The sequence below is a fragment of the Pongo pygmaeus genome, chromosome 7, assembly GCF_028885625.2.
Source record: "Pongo pygmaeus isolate AG05252 chromosome 7, NHGRI_mPonPyg2-v2.0_pri, whole genome shotgun sequence".
NCBI lineage: Eukaryota > Metazoa > Chordata > Mammalia > Primates > Hominidae > Pongo > Pongo pygmaeus.
The window spans coordinates 101,935,811-101,950,120 of NC_072380.2; positions in this window are offsets into that span (position 1 = coordinate 101,935,811).

The following is a 14,310-nucleotide window of genomic DNA, read 5'->3' on the forward strand; positions in this document are numbered from 1 at the left end:
AACTACTAATCAAAACATGAGTATCATTTTGGTCATTTAGACAGCCAGTTCATCCTCAATACTCAAGCAAAGATCAAATCTGAAAGGCCCTCAGGGGTCACTCAAATATATACATGAATGTCTGCTGTTAAAAGAATAGAAAATAGTAGGGTTTGTGGCAGAACTAGAGTATGAGTCTTCTCTAAAGAAATTCAAATTCAACATTTTTTACACTAGCAATCAAACTAAACACATCTAATGACTACATTCAATCCAGAGACAATGTGCTTAACATTTCAATCTCTAGACTGATTTAAAGGAAACATCAGCCTTGGAATATTTTCAGAACAAGCTCTCTTGTTGAGAATTACTCACTCCCTGGGTGTCTCCCATGTATATGAGAAATATACATGTTAATGAACTTCTGTTTGTTTTTATTTTTTTAATCAGTCTTTCATTACAGGGATCCACTTCAACTAAGTCTAAGAATGTTGGATAAAAAAATTATTCTTCTTCCCCTATACAAATGTTCTACAGAAAGTAAAGCCTATCTTCCTCCATTTTCCTAAAGAGAAATAATATATTTTATTTTAAATTAGACAAATTGAAAGATATCAAACAAACCTAGTCTGGAATCCCAGCTCTACCATTTACAAGCTATATGAATCTAGACTTTAAACCCTCTGAGTCCCTGGAATGAACTTGGCAAGAATGTAAAGAAAGCACAGTGAACAAGGAGAGAGCAAAAGGCAATAGGACTGCTGAGGCAGGTCCTGGACAGCTTATGAAGGTCCATCCTAAGGGGTTTGGATGATAGTCTAGGAATGATGTGAAGACCAATACATGCTGTAAGCAGAGGAGCGAGGTTGTGTGGGTAGCAACATTCCCTGAATTACAGTTTTATCAACCATTAACCCTAACTATCCTGTGCATGGTTCTGAAATCTGGGCAGGGTACCCAAAGTTTTGAAGTGGCAACTATTTATTAACATCATTGCTCTTTATATCAGGCATTTGTAAGTGTGTTCTACTTAAATATACGGTCTGTGCTAGGTGATTCATTAAACCCGGCATTCATAAACTTATGATGCCGCGTACACTTTATGTAAATAATATTCAACATAAAGTGGAAACAGGAAAAAATACCTAAAGAAAACAAATTTTTGAAAATGTAAATAAGTAATCATGGTCTTTCATCCACTCTTCCTACATACTGAGACTCCATTAAACGATGGATGTGAAAGAATTCTAATGAAATCTGCAACAATACTAACAAACACATGTACAATAGACTCCTTTAGTTTTTTTTAATGTGTGTTTGTCACTTCAAAAATATATCTTTACTACCTGAGGAGAAGGAAAATGAAAGAAGTTTGTCATGCTGCATGATTTTGAATTCTCAAATGTTCAGAATAAATGTATAATCTTGATACACTTTATTTAACTAAAGAAAGAAAACCATAGGCCTTAATCACAGGCATCAATGAATAGGAAACCAACTGCAAATTACCTAATTTGTTGGATTTGAAAGTATGGAAATAACGGTAGTTTTAAAATCAAAGCTATTACATTAACAACACATCACCATACAGAAAAATGTTGAGAGGTTGATCCCATTCCCACTCCAGAATGTACCTGAAACAGCTGTCCAAAGCAACACACAGTTTCAAGGGTTTCTAGAATGTGCCTCCATCTAGAATGTGCCTCCATCATTGCCCATTAGCAGGAGTTCTTAGGTGTCTGATTGGAAATGACCACCCCTGTTGGAAGCCATCATCCTCTACAGAAAATGGAATACAGGCAACGGGGATAAAGGCTAAGAATCTGATAGTGTTAGTTCTGTAGCTACACACCCACAAGCAGAGTCAAGTTCCTAGGACTCTTGGACAAAGCCACTTTGTAGCCAGGATTGAGAATCACAGGCCCAGAGGCAAATGACAGTACTGTGATCACAACTGGAACATGCACTTTGCCGAACATGGATCACAGTCTTGAGAAAGAAAGCAGCTGGGGACTTTTTGCATATCACAAAATACGCACCATTGATTAAATAATTTCTAATTACTTCCCGACCTACTGGGAGGGTTTTCATTATATTTGGTTTGTTTTTAAACTTTTTATTATGGAAGCCTGCAAATCATATATGGCAATAGAATAGTATCCTGAACTCCCAATTCATGATCAATCCTGTTTCATCTGTTACCTTCTCCCCATCTGTAGCATTTTAAAGAAAATCTGGAATCCCAGCTCTACCATTTACAAGCTATATGAATCTAGACTTTAAACCCTCTGAGTCCCTGGAATGAATTTGGCAAGAATGTAAAGAAAGCACAGTGAACAAGGAGAGAGCAAAAGGCAATAGGACTGCTGAGGTAGGTCCTGGACAGGAATGAATTTGGCAAGAAAGTAAAGAAAGCATTCTATCTGTTATCTTGCTCATGTTTATAAAACACAATAACTCCTTTTTTAAACATAAAGCTGGCTGGGCACGGTGGCTCACGTCTGTAATCGCAATACTTTTGGAGGCCAAGGTAGGCAGATCACCTGAGGTCAGGAGTTCGAGACCAGACTGGCCAACATGGTGAAACCCCATCTCTACTAAAAATACAAAAATTAGCCAGGCGTGGTGGCAGGCACCTGTAATCCAAGCTACTTGGGAGGCTGAGGCAGGGGAATTGCTTGAGCCAGGGAGGCGGAGGATACAGTGAGCCAAAATCATGCCACTGCACTCCAGCCTGGGTGACAGAGAGAGATTTTATTAAAAAAAAAAAAAAAACAACAACAACAAAAAACAAACCATAAAGCCATTATCAGTGTAATTAGCACTGGGAAAATGTAAACCACATTACATACAGACCACAGTGGAGTACTCTTGCCCATGTGGATCTGGGTAATACCTTTATGGCTTTATATGACCCCACTCTCCAAACTACCAAACAGGTTCTAAATTAATTTAACTAGTCCTAGAATGTATCTAGCCGTAGTGCTTTTGAGAAACTATATTCTTGAAAGCTGATGGAAGACTGCATATAACTGTATTTCAATCATTTTGGAAAATCAAGATGAAGACCCTTTCAGATGAGGAACTGAAGATCTGGTGTAGCATTCTAAGGTTTATAGGGAGATCAACTATCTCCATGATTATTACGTAGTGTTAAATAAAATTTATAGGAGGCCATTGGTTTGGACTGAGCTCCTGCACTAAATGAAACAGACCAAACCAAATCTAGTCACTCATCCTGAAGTTCCACACCACCACACCAAAAATAAGTTGTTTATCTGACCTTCCAAGAACCTGGGAGAGAGAATCCAAAACCCTAAGAACAGGTAGGTTTTAGCCAGCATGGTAAGGAAGTCCCCTCTGCTTTAAAATTTACAAAGAAAGTAACTTTGAAATGACCAATCCACTTTTCCTTCTCTGTTCCTGCTTTCCTTAGCCCTTTTCTGCCTGTAAAGCCAACCTCCTCTGCCCAGCTCATCAAAATACTCATTCTACTTTATAGAATGAGGTGTGCCTGATTTTAGAATTACAAACAAAAGCCAATAAGATCTTTACACTAAATTTGTTGTAATTTTACCTTTTCACAATAGTAAGCCTGAAGCTACTGGTTATGCAATGGTAAGAACATAATAATGGTTAATGTTTATTGAACAATCAATTTGTCCCATGCACTGTAGCTTTTACATATACTATCACATTAAATTACCAAAATGCCTTTCTGGTATATCATTGCACAAAAGTACATGGTGGGGTGAATGTATATTACTGAAAATGCTTCAACCAGACATTGTATACAATTCCTAGGAAAATCCCAAAAACTATTAGCAAACATCTCAACACTCCTTGGAATTAAATATGATGCTGATTTAATACCATCTATAAGGTATATAGTTGTTATATATTTACTATTTAATCATCTCAAGTTGGAATTTAGTTTCTTTAAAAATCACATTTATATCATTAGGAATAATGACTTCATGTGTGGTCCAATATGCACAATATACATGGTAATTAGCCCATTGCTCAAAGCAGAAAAGGACAAAAAGACTGACTCAAATCATATTTGTTCATTCATTCACTCATTGATTCAACAAGTCTTGCTAGATTTGCTGAATTTACTCATTCTTTCAGCAAATATTACTAGAACTGTACTACTAAAAAGCAAGAGGAACATATCTGACTTCACTGTTATTATAAGCTTAGTGGAGAAACATAATTATTCACTGATGAAACATAACACTTTGAATTACTTTAAAAGTGCTTGAGGGAAAAGTAATTCCTCTATTAGACAATCAGGCAGTATCATACATTGCAAAACATAACAGTTGTTGGTTAGTTTGTGTTTGGCAAAAATAGCATTTTCCTTGGCCAGCTCTGAGTGTAAAATATACAGAGGAAAAATTAATGTGGTTCTTTCGCACTTTGTACCCAAACACGTGTGATACACACTGAGACATTTAGGAACATTTTTTCAAAGGTGTCTTTTAACTCATTTAAAGATAGGAACTCTAAGAATTAATGATATTACATGAGACCCAACTAAAGATATTCATTTAGTACCATATCCTGGCACTAGCAATACGAGCAAGAGATATTTTATGGGTGAGCATGGTAAGTTGCTCTACATATCAGCCTCAAAAGGCTCACTTATTGTCTCAGCCTGAATGATTCGTATAACTATCTATTGTGCAAAGTAGCACTTGCCATTATTTGTCCTAAAGTGAACTCTTTCGAGCTTTAAGATTTGCAAACATCAGTATTCTAAAATTTAGTGTGCTCATTTGTATGCAAATTACATGTATTTGGTGTGCCAGTTTGTATCCAATTTGGAGTGTATTCAGCAAGTATATAGACTGCAATCATATTTCCTCCAAGTCATTACTATTTTATCAGTCCACTTGTGGAAATCACTCTAACCTTGATTGATTTGGTTCTTCTCTGAGCATTTCTTGTACTAGTATGTCTTTTAAAAGTGGCAGCTACCCTACACAAGACCTTGCAAATGCACATAGTTCCAGTTTTTATTTAAGCTAGAGTAACGTTCAAAGAACTTTAGAAAGGATACGAAGACAGGGTCCTAAATAAATAATTAAGATTGTTTACTACCACTGTAGTAAGTATTCACATTCTGTTATTCTAAAATATTCAAAACACAAACAGATCTTCTCTGTTAGAAATTATCTCCCTGCTGTATTGTAAACTCCTGAATAAAAGAAGCCATGTATATTTTTAACCTGCAGTTCATAGTTTAGTCTCAATATATTTTTATCAAGTTAAAGTTGAATTATATTATTTTGAAACAAGCACAGCTTGTTCTATGCTTATCTGAAAGGTTCATTTTAACCTAAAATGTCAATTATAGCAAAGTTAACTATTTAAAATTCTACTTGATCCCTAAGACCTCATCCTTTTCCAAAAAAAAATCGGGAGATGAAGAAAATGTCCAATAATTAAGGAACAAGAAATATAAGAAGTCAGTGGACTGTTTGGTTTACAGACTGCATAGTCATCGCCCCTCCCACCCCTACCCATCCTTAGCTGGCCATGAAATTGTCTACTTATGGCCCACAAAAATAGCAATGGAAGCAAAAATACATCAGTGGGGCTGACCTTTTATAAAGGAGAGACTCCTTACAAAATGGAAAACATTCATCTGATGAAATAGACAAACCTAATGGAATTTTGTTATTTAAATCAAAGTCATAAGATTATGAAAGTAACATTGGATTAATGAAAACTACTGTGACCTTCTCTCAAAATAAGTCCACACTTCAGAGAAGCAATTAAAAGAGCTTACAAAATGTAGACTACATAGCCAATGCCACAGAATGCAAGTCTGAAGAATTTACAGGGTAATAATAAAAACGTCTAAGTTGCTGCACTTGAAAAGGCAAAAAGACAGTCGATGGGTTAATCACTAGACTGCAAAGTATAAAATATTTGCTGAAATGAAAACTAATTGAACCCATAAAGCTTTGGTAAAGGCAATCCTGATAGGAACTAACAAAGTACAGGACCTCATGTAGAATCTAAATTTTGTCAGGCTCACTTTTCTTCCTTTGTACAGGAAGCTACTCACCACGAAGGATGCCAGGGTAGCAAGGAGAACAAGAATGTTCTCCAAAAAGATTTGGCAACTCTGCTTTCAGTGACTGTCTCTATGTGAGCCTGATATGCATGCACCCTTGTTTCTTTTTTAACAGTGTGATGTGAGAAGCAGAAAATCACATGTTGGTTTATTCTCTAGGTGATGAGAAAAGCCATCCTACACCCCACAAGCTTTACTGATGCAGATAAGAATTATGAAAATGCATCATTGCTTGCTACTCAACAATCTAATCTTTATCAAATGAAAGAATTTGGCATAGGAGCTCAATTTTTGGACTGACTACTGTGCCAGATAAATCTGCAGAAAACAACTTTCTCCCAAGTTTTGCTGTGAGGAAGAAAGGATGTTTGCCCCCAGTTGTAGATTTCAAGTGAAAAGTATCTTCATGTGGCTCTTGGCATTTTCATCTCCTTCGAGGGCTGTGCTCAAAATGGAATAAAGTTAGGGCAAAAGTACTAGGCTTGGAGGCTCCAATGCCTATTAGGAATCCTCCTTAGAGTGTGGCAAGGCCCTTACATATACTTCCCAATATTCTGCTAAAAATAAAAAGTAGAGAGCTCTGCTAGAGTTGATACCCAACAGCTACAAACAAAAGCATAGGCAGAGAAGCCTACTCCATATTTTCAGGAATTCAAATTTCTTAGTGTCAAACAAAGTTTGGGGAGAGATAATAATTAAACCTAAAAATAAAAGTGAAACAAAGCTAACGTGCTAAGCAGAGCATTCTTTTGAAAAATGTAGTATTATTTCATTATCTAGGTAATATGCATTCACTATAGAAAAAAATTAGAAAACACAGCTTAGCAAAAGAAAAAATCCAAAACATAGTCTCAAGTACTCATTGTCCAGAGATAATCACTAGTAACATGTTGATATATATTCCACTCTTTTTTATACATCTTTCAACTTTTTTTAATAAAATGGGATCAGACCATGCATATTGTTTTATACTTTTTTCTTCATAATGAACACCTTTTCCTACAAAAAAATAATATACAGGTAACATTTTTAAAGCCTGTGTAATAGTCCCATTTATGTATATATCCTATTTTGCTTATTTCAACATTCCCCAAAGTATCTTATGTCAAACACTAGTTCCACAGGCTATAGTTTAAGTGTATTAAGAGGACTATAGCATGCTGCATCTCCTAAACATGGCTTCATGGAGCTCTTTTTCAAGGATCTCTCAAAAGTAATGTTCCTCAGAACACTTTTTGGGAAACATTTTCTAGGGTGAATTCAAGCACTGCTCTAAGTCAATACTAAGAATATTGGACTGTTATTAGGGAAGGGAGTTGTCAACGGAAGGAATGATGAGGTTCGCAAGTTCTTCCCTCAGTGTGGAGTAATAGAGACCATGACCTACCTTTACCCTGGCAAAAGAACTCCCTGCAGCTCAAGTTTCTCCAGAGGAGATAATACGTAAGAATTTGAGACCAAAGATTTTTGTTTTTTAGAGATGGACTCTCACTCTGCCACCCAGGCTGGAGTGCAGTGGCACAATCTCGGCTCACTGCAATCTCTGCCTCCTGGGTTCTAGCAATTCTCCTGCCTCAATCTCCTGAGTAGCTGGAACTACAGGTGCACGCTGCCATGCTCGGCTAATTTTTTGTATTTTAGTAGAGACGAGGTTTCACTGTGTTGTCCAGGCTGGTCTCAAACTCCTGAGCTCAGGCAATCCACCCGCCTCAGCGTCCCAAAGTGCTAGGGTTACAAGCGTGAGCCACCGCGTCTGGTCAGATTTTTTAAGTAAGAAAAGTAACTTTGCCTAATCTTGTCTATATTCAAATAATCCTCAGAAACTTGATGGGGATATCTTCAGCCCTGGAACACTGATAAGTCAGGCAAGTAAAGCCCTAGCTACCTCTCTCTGGAGAAATAGATAACTAACCTCTTCCTTTGGTTCCAGTGCTGCATAAGGTAGCAGGAGAGAATTTGTGAGGAACCCAACTGTTCTCTCCCTTTGGAGCCAACTAACATCCAGTGTAGATCAACAGAACATAGGAAGAATGTGTGCCGGGAAAATGGCAGCCTCACAATGTGATCCTCGAACAGAAACTGCCCTTCTTGTGAGCAAAATCCCACATGCACGGCAAATCTCCTGAATTAGAGAGGATCTCTGATTGTGAAATTCAGAGAAAGTTCACTGGGATCCTAATGCTAAGAGTTAAGACTTGAATTTTATGATGGCAGCATCTCAAATGGAGCAGGCAAAAAATGGTCCTTGTAATAATTCACTTCTGGGGCCCAGACAGGCTGGCCTCGGAGTAGAAAGAGTTTGTATACAAAGGTTTCTGGTTTTAGTTCATTTCAGGTATTTTCCAGATGTAGAGGTTTTTTACCCTATCCTCTTCCCTCCCTTTTTGTTCTCTGTTCCAGTCAAGGCTGAAAGACTTGCATATGAATTTTAGAGAAAATAGAATCTTACGCAAAGACACTGGAAAAAAATACTAATATCAGAGTAGAATAGATTACACAAGACCAATGGAAAGCAAAAGCTTTCAAAGGGTAAGATTTCCAAGGAGTATCTATGACATAAAGGATTTCTGTGAACCCCTGACCAACATCCACAGCAAAGCAGTAAGTAAGCTCTGAGATCCTGAAAGAACTTTTAAAAATACAGACAAAATTCAAGGCCAGTTTTAATCATGAAGTGCTGTGCTCAGCAAAACTAAAGCCATTATCTTTAGTAGTAGTAGCTTAAAATCCTCATTCAGTTCAGAATCAGGGTACCAAGAACTTGGAGTCAAAGGATGAATGGAAAGCCAAGGCAAGAGACTCTACATACATAATATAAGCAGAAGAAAAAAACAAATAGTAATGCTAACATGTATTGAGTACTTACTATGTGCCTGGCACTATTCTAATTGCTTTGCAGGTAGGAGTTATTACCACACCCATTTGCAGGTGAGGAAACTGATGCATGCAGAGGTAAAGTAAATTGTCCTCCATTATATTGCCACCAAGCCACAGAGCAGAGATTCCCAGCCAGGCTTCCCAGCTCCACACCCTGAAGAGAGTTTTAGAAAAGACCTGGGAACTGGGGGTACCACCTCTTCATGTCTCTATTCTGCAAGAAAATGGAGGTGTTTTGACAACCTTTATAACAGAGAAGATAGTCAGGACAGATAGTACACAACATCCTGCCCCACTCACCCCATTCCCAGGTAGAATGAGCTCTGCAAAGGCTATTCTGTGAGCCACAGTGCTACGAAGTGGCCATCGCTCAGAGCAAAGTAAAAATGTCAGAGGCTCTTTGATGGAGGATCTGCCCCTCTTGTTGGGATCATTTCCTTGTGTTGGCTACTCTTAGGATGACCAATCTGTTCTGGTTTGCCTGAGACTTTCCCTGTTTTAGCATTAAAATTTTTGGGCAGTCCAAGATAGTCACTCTAAATCTTATAAAGTCATTATGGCATAAGACAGCTACCTAATTCTGCCTTCCCCTTAGAAATCAGGATGGCGCTCAGGGAGAAGTAAATCTGGGAAAAGAATTGCTTTTCTTCACAAGGTAGAATGTCAGACCCATCCTGCCCAAGTGTGGTCACACAGGAGCTATCCAGTGGCAGTATATACTGACTGGGAATATGGATTTTCATGTATTTCATGAGTTCAAGTGTCTAAGAATAAGACAGGATGGTGAAGATCTTACCACAGTCCGGAAGAGTCATGCTGAATGAACGTCTTCCAGAAGATGCAACAGGCCTGACAGTTACACACATAAACCTATCATTTCAATGTTTACTTGTGAAGGGTATTTGTCCATGACACAATGAACAGAGAGTCCAAGGACAATTCACTTACCCTGTGTACTAGTAACACTGTATGTAAATAAATCCCTCACTATTTCAAGAAAGAGTAATCAGAACACATAGCTAAACAGTTTGGTAAAAATGCTGCAAAACATGGAAAAAGTAACACTGAGGACTGAGAAATCTTAGGATGCCACACCTTTGAGAATATATATATAGTCAGCGAACTGTACACTTTAAATGGGTAAATTGTAGAGTATTAAATTATACCTCAATAAATTTTTTTAAAAAATAAATCTTAAGTGGAAAAGAGACCCGGCCTCTAAAACCTGAAAAAAACTTTAAAGCTTCTTTAAATGCAATAATAGAAGGATAAGAAAAACGTGCCAAAGAAAAAGGAGAAAAAGAATTAATAAACTGGGAGTTTGCCTCATGAAGTTACAAAATGAACAACTAAGTAATTCTAAGGAAAATTACAGAATGGAAATAATAAAGATAAAAGCCATCATCAATCTATTAGAAAATAGATACAAGAGTCTATAAATAAAGTTTAGTTTCTGATTATTGACCATTTCCTCTATTACTGCATGACACACAAAAAAAGCTAAATTCATTTTTCACCAAATTGGGATAAAGGTGCATTTGGGATGATCTAATTTAATATACAACCTATGTAACAGCATAAATAATTTGGCATATGAATGGGGTCTGGGGCACCACAAAAACACATGCAGACATTTTTTTTTAAATTTTTTAAGAGATAGGGTCTTGCTCTGTTGCCCAGGCTGGAGTGCAGTGGTACAATCACAGCTCACTGCAGTCTCAAATTGCTAGGCTCAAGGGATCCTCCTGCTGCAGCTTCCTGAGTATCTGGCACAACAGGCATGTGCCACCATATTTGGCTAATTTAAAAAATATATATATATATATATAGTAGAGGTTGGGTCTCACCATGTTGCCTAGGCTGGTCTAGAACTCTTGGCCTCAAGAGATTCTCTTGCCTCGACCTCCTAAAGGGCTGGGATTATAAGTGTGAGCCACTGCACCTGGCCAGACATTTTACATAGCAGCAGAAATTAGATATTATGGCAAGTCAATGTGACAACAATTTGAATTAAGACATAGTGGACACTAGAAAACAACAAGGGCTCCAAAAATATGTGCCCAAATAGAAGTAATGAAAGCAGACACTCCAAACAGTAGGCAGAGATGTGCAATTAAATTGCTTCTCATGTGGATAATTCTACGTAGTATGCTCCAGAGTGTAAGGATTTATTCATCTGTGCCCTAGACATTAGAACTAAAAATACAGCATATAAACACTTTTATTTCAAAGCCAGAAATCTTAAAGACGAGAATTAATTACCATACTTACAGAAAATTATTATCACACTCATGTTATGTTTTTAAATTACAAAATAATTTCACTTCATATTGATATTAATGATTCTCTCTGTAGCATCAGGTAATAAAGCCAACTGATAAATAAATCCAAGAGCTGATTATGTGAAGAGTCAAGAAAAAGATTAAACACTTATCAAGCTAGTCATTTAAAAGACCAAAAAATAAGGTTTAGAAAGAGGATACAATTAGAAATGTGGAAGAGATTTACATTAATTTTAAACCCTAGGTAAAAATGTTACATTTGATCTAATAAATTTGAAGATCTAGAACTTTAACATGTACCACACTCACCTACAGAGCTTGTTAAAACAAGAGTGTCTGACGCAGTAGACCTGGAGTGGTACATGCACACAAAATACATCTCATTTCTAACAAGTTCCCAGGTGATGCTGATGTTGCTGGTCTGGAAAATACACTTTGAAAATCAGAATTAGGTAAAGTGGTGCTATTTTTGTGAAAATATGAACAACTAAATGACTCAAGAAGTTAAAAAAAAACTGAAAAACATAAAAAAGTTATTGAGGAATTACTTTTTTTTTTTTTTTTTTTTGAGACGAGTCTCACTCTGTCGCCCAGGCTGGAGTGCAGTGGCAAGATCTTGGCTCACTGCAAGCTCCACCTCCCGGGTTCACGCCATTCTTCTGCATCAGCCTCCGGAGTAGCTGGGAATACAGGCGCCCGCCACCACGCCCGGCTAATTTTTTGTATTTTTAGTAGAGACCGTGTTTCACCGTGTTAGCCAAGATTGTCTCGATCTCCTGACCTCCTGATCCGCCCGCCTCGCTTCCCAAAGTGCTGGAATTACAGGGCGTGAGCCACTACGCCCAGCCGAGGAATTACTTTTTAAAGTGCTTCTTAAGGTAGAGAATTTGCCTGTTGAATTTTTATAAAATTATTAAGAAACATACTCTCCATGTCAAGACAAATTTGCCTGAGCATTAAAAAATATGAAAAAGGGCTGGGCGCACTGGCTTATGCCTGTAATCCCAGTACTTTGGGAGGCCGAGGGGGATGGATCATGAGGTCAGGAGATCGAGACCATCCTGGCTAACAGGGTGAAAACCCGTCTCTACTAAAAATACAAAAAAAAAAAAAAAAAAAAAATTAGCCGGGCGTGGTGGCAGGCGCCTGCAGTTCAGCTACTCGGCAGGCTGAGGCAGGAGAATGGCGTGAACCCAGGAGGCGGAGCTTGCAGTGAGCGAGATCGCGCCACTGCACTCCAGCCTGGGTGACAGAGCAAGACTCCGTCTCAAAAAAAAAAAAATGAAAAAATATCCGGCCCACTTAGAAGCTAGTATAACCCTAAATGCAAAACCTGAAAAAGGAAACAAACAAACAAAAACTCTAAGCCCATGGTTGTTCAAGTTTTATATAGTCATATAACCTTGTTGTTCATGGAATCTTATGTGGAAGGCCAATTCTTAAAGCAGATAAAAGCAGACGTTCTCAGCAAAGTGACTTCTCAGCCCTAGATAATGGCTTAAAAATGGTTAGTCACTCCTTTAATCCAAACTTACACGGAAATATGGGTGTTATATGGACCAGAGCATGAAAGCATATGAAAAGGTCAACAGTATAATAGCAAAAGTCTGCTTCAATTCCAAAAGGGAATTATTTACTGCATTCTGATTTTGCTAATGAAGAAGGTTAAAATTAATGTTAAGGCATTTATTTTCCATGAGAGTAATTTGAAAAGGGAATAGACTATCAGGAGGAGTGATTGAAGTAAGCAATATGTATAAATTTTAAAAAGAGTACACAAGTGTGCTGAATACCCTGGGTAGACATGCAGAATCATTAGCATTTTCTGCCAAGTGTCATGAGGATGGACAAAGCATAAGGGGAGTAATTTTCATCTTACGTATCTATGGATTACGGAAAAATGTAGGAATATCATTTTCCCAACAGAGGTAAAAAGTGAATATGGACCGATACATACTAAAAGTCAATCTTCATCATTACTTAGGAAAAAATTCTTAATAGAAGGATAGTTTTTCAGGGCTTCCAGATGCTTAAGGGAGTTCTACATCTGGCAGCAAAAGGGCAATACTATCATAAGAAACACAAAAGTATAAAACTCACTGAAAGAGTAGAAACACAAATGAGAAAGAGAAAGAAATCAAACCTCATCACTATAGAAAACCACCATATCATAAAGATAAACAATAAGAGAAAAACAAAGAAACAAGATATACAAAACAACTGGAAAACAGTTTTTAAAATGGCAAGAGAAAGTCCTCACCTGTCAATAAAAACTTTGAATGTAAATGGATTAAATTCCCCAACTAAAAGATACAGACTAAAAGGATCTTTAAAAAATGACCAAATTATATACTGACTACAAGAAACTCACTTCACCTATAAAGACAGAAATAATACCAAAAGTAAAAGGAGGTAAAAAAGACACTCCACACAATCAGAATCCAAAAGCGAGCAGAAATAGCTGTAGTTACATTAGATAAAATAGACTTTTAAGTCAAAAATATAAATGCTAAGAAAATTATTATATAATGACAAAGGGATTGATTCAGCAAGCAAATGTAACAATTGTAAATATCTATATACCCAACACCAGAGCACCAAGATATACAAAGCAAATATTATTAGATCTAAAGGGAGAGTTAAACCCCAATACGATCATAGTTGAAGTCCTCACTTTGCTCTCAGCATTGGACAGATCACCTAGACAGAAAGTCAACAAAGAAACATTGGATTTAAACTGTGCTGTACACCAAATGGACCTAACAGACATTTATAGAATATTTTATTCAACAGCTGCAGAATGCACAGTCTTCTCATTCTCCAGGATTGACCACATGTTAGGCTACAAAACAAGTCTCAACAATTTTTTTAAAATTGAAAACATATCAGGTATAATTTCTGACCACAATGGAATAAAACTACAAATCAAAACAAAGGGAACTTTGGAAACAAAGTACAAACACAGAAATTAAGCAACATGCTCCTGAATGAACAATGGGTCAATGAGAAATTTAATAAGAAAATATTTAAAATTTCTTGAAATAAATGAAAATATAAACATAATATATCAAAACCTATACAACA